Source organism: Globicephala melas, chromosome X (assembly GCF_963455315.2).
Source record: "Globicephala melas chromosome X, mGloMel1.2, whole genome shotgun sequence".
In the NCBI taxonomy this organism is placed as follows: Eukaryota; Metazoa; Chordata; class Mammalia; order Artiodactyla; family Delphinidae; genus Globicephala; species Globicephala melas.
In genome coordinates, this window is record NC_083335.1 from 104,145,426 (window position 1) to 104,148,684 (window position 3,259).

The 3,259-nt window shown below is 53.8% G+C and overlaps 1 pseudogene; it reads right to left on the minus strand.

The window, feature by feature from the left end:
- Positions 1-1,031: 1,031 nt before the first annotated feature.
- On the minus strand, positions 1,032-2,466 carry LOC132594558 (melanoma-associated antigen B4-like; annotated as a pseudogene).
- Positions 2,467-3,259: the final 793 nt, after the last annotated feature.

Consider the following 3,259-nt stretch of genomic DNA (forward strand, 5'->3'; position numbering starts at 1 on the left):
TTTTATGTCCCTGAGAAACTTGAAGAGTAAATGAGGAGATGCTGATCTTTTCAGGGTATCTGACATTGCATATGTAGAAGATCCCATTGTCACCGAAAAAATTTTTTTTTATTCATACCATTCACTTATTCAGCGTTACTATTACAGTATTCCAAAATAGTGCTTTGGGAACAGGGCCCCTTTTATCCCATGAGATACATTTTGGAGTGGTGAGAAGAAAAATGAATTAAAAGACGTAAGGTCTGGCTTAGGCTGGGAGGAGTGGAAGAGTGTAGGCTCTAGACTATTCCAGACCAGGGGACTAGACCCAGCAAGGTCACTTAATCAGTCTTGTGAACTTGAGACACCTGCAAGTTACTCACCTGTAAAGGGAGTCTGCTAAATCCTATCCTGCGTGAATGTTGGAATGTTATGTACTACATGTAAAGCAGTGGCATACTCATTATGCAGTATTGGGTTTTTGATGAATGGCAGTTATGATATGATTATTATGAACCCCAAAGTACCACCCTCCCATCAGAGGTTATTTTTAATCCAGTAGGTAGCAGAGAATATGCAGTGCACTAGGGCAAAAGAAACAAATACTCACAAATGAGCTAAATCAAAGTATCTTTTATTTCTACCAAAAGAAAGTTTAAACGAAGTAAGGCAAACCACGAGTTAAATGGCTTTTACTCTCTGTTTTCTCCACTTTTTGTTTCTAAATATTTTCTGTGGTCGCCTTTCACATTTCCATGACAATGTCTATTGCAGTGCCATGTTTTCTATTTCTGGATCATACAGAAAATATAGATGGTTCGTGAATTCCTTTTACATGTACCAAAACTGTAACTTTAGAACTCTTTAAACAGCAGTAAATATGCAAGCAATGTCATTCACGAATTCATATTCTTAAGAAAACACACTATTACAAGAAAAAAACATTGGAAAAAACCTAAATAAATCAATCAATAATATATAGAAGTTACTAGTTTAAAACAGGAAGATAAATAAGATCTATACTTTGTTCCCTCCACCCCTACTACTCTGCACTATTTAGGAGCCTGACTGCTCTCTTCCAAAACAAAGTGAGCAAACTGCCCACGGCCTCCCTCCCTACATGTGGGAGGAGCTGCGGGCCTTGGCCCTGGAAGGGGTCTGCCCGCAGCAATAGCTGCAGCCCTGGCCGCGGCTCTCTCTTCCTCATCTTTCAGAGCCTCCTCATAGAGATCTGGTAAGGCACTGGGGTCGGTACCGATGATCTTGGCCACAAACTCCAGCACTTTCATCTTGCTGGTTTCAGCGTGGGCTCTCGGGCCCCACAGGAACTCATAGCGCGGAGGATCGCTGTTGGGCACCTGGCGGTACGTCAGGTACTTCTGCTGCACGAAATCTTTGCTGATGAGCCTCCTGGGCTCCCCAGAGATCAAGTGCCTCATCCCAGCATAGAAAGCCAACTCACTGAGGAATTCCCAGATCTCCTCTTCGGTGGCACGGTTGCCCTTCTTGAAGATCAGGCCCAGGAGAATCATCAGGAGACCGGACATGGGCAGCCCCGACTCATCACTTGTACTTCCCTCGCTGGGAAGGGCCACATTGCTGATGAAGGCGTAGGAGTGACTTCTGGGGTCGACTTCCTTCAGCTCGAGGCCAAAGACCACCTGCATGATCTCAGAGGCTCTGCTGAGGATCTCAGGGAAGTGCTTCTCGTACTTCCTGTTGACAGCCTTCAGCAGTGCTGCCTGCAGGATGGGCTCCTTCGTCTTGTACTTCTCCAGCAGGAACTGCACCAACTTTCTGACCTTCCTGGTCAGAGGATCTCTGCGACTGCTGCGAATGGAAGGTGCTGCCTGGGAGGTACCTGCACTTTTCTCATCTTGGCTTTGGGCACCCTCTTCAGATCCTGGGCATGAAACCCCTTCATCACGAGAGCTCGTGGCTGGGTCTCCCTGAGGCTCCTGGCGAGTGCCAGCAGCAGGGGAGCTCGGGGGAGTGCCCGGAGAAGCAGAAGCGGGGGAGGAGGGTGACTCTTCTACCTCTTTTGCCGCCGCCGCCGCTGCTGCCGCCACCTCAGTGGCCTGGGCACCCTTGAGACTCTGAGTCTCCCCCTGGGCCTGGTGGCGTTTCTTGCGGCCATGGCGCTTGCTCTTCCGGCCCCGAGGCATGATGACACAGGTCAGGGCCAGCAGGCGGGAGTGTGCGCAGGAAGGCAGGCAACGAGGGCACCTGGGGGAGGGACAAGGAGATGCTGTGAGCACCTTCAGCGGGGAGATTCCTCCCTGGCTTTAACCAAGGCCGCCTCTGCAGGGTCCTTGAGGGCACTGCCCGAGGACCCACAGGGCTCCTGTTCTCCTGCTCAGCCTGTCCGCTGAGACCCCTGTGGAGGACGGTAGAGTGAGCCTTGGGGCACAGCCAGCCAGCCCTGCCTGGGTGGTACGGGGGTGACAGTGGGGGCTGGCAGGGGAGGTAGGTCCCCACGGTTCCCATTCAGAGTCCGGATGATGGTTGTTGGCAAGACTCCCCCACCCCCCCCCACCCCCTCCCCTCTGCTGCTCTGAAGTTGACACCACCATCTTCCATGACACCCAGGAGGAGGAAAGGAGGGAGCGTTCAGCCCACCACCGAAGGGTCCTGGGACCCTCCCTTCTGCTGCCTGGTGGCTGCCCCTTCAGAACAAAGCTCTAATCTCCCTCAGACCTGGCAGAGGAAAGTACGGGCAGTCTCAGCCTGACAGTCCTTTCTTGGGAGTCTAAGGGTTGACAGGAGGGGACGGGCCATATTCTCTCTTGTCCCTTCTCTTCGGGGTGGGTGACTCCCTTAGTCCTCACTCGGGGTCCTCCCTGGACGGCCGGTGCAGCCTGGAGCTCCTCTCTTGCCCCGAGGGCCATCTGCTCGCACCAGTGCCGGCACCTCCTTGAGTCTCATTCGGAGGCGGTGAGGGTGACCACGCGGCCGCACGTGGCAGAGTTTTACCAGGCCTGCAGCGTGCGGCAGACAGGTCGAGGCCCTGCGGCTGGCGGCCCCACTGGCCCTCACTCAAGGGCTTGGGCTGACTCTTGGGAGTGCTTAGGGACGCGCCTTCTGCTGGCCTGCACCTCCCCTCTCAGACAGCAGCCCTCCCTCCTCCGTGTGTGGCCAGAAGGAAGCGGCTGACAACAGGGGAGGGGTTCTGAGGTGCCCTTGCGACGGGGAGGACGGTCCTCGCCCTGACTCCTCCCGTGCCCTGGAAATCCTCCCTCTGCTGACCTGCGGCCAGCCCCTCAGGACAAGGCCCCCTCCT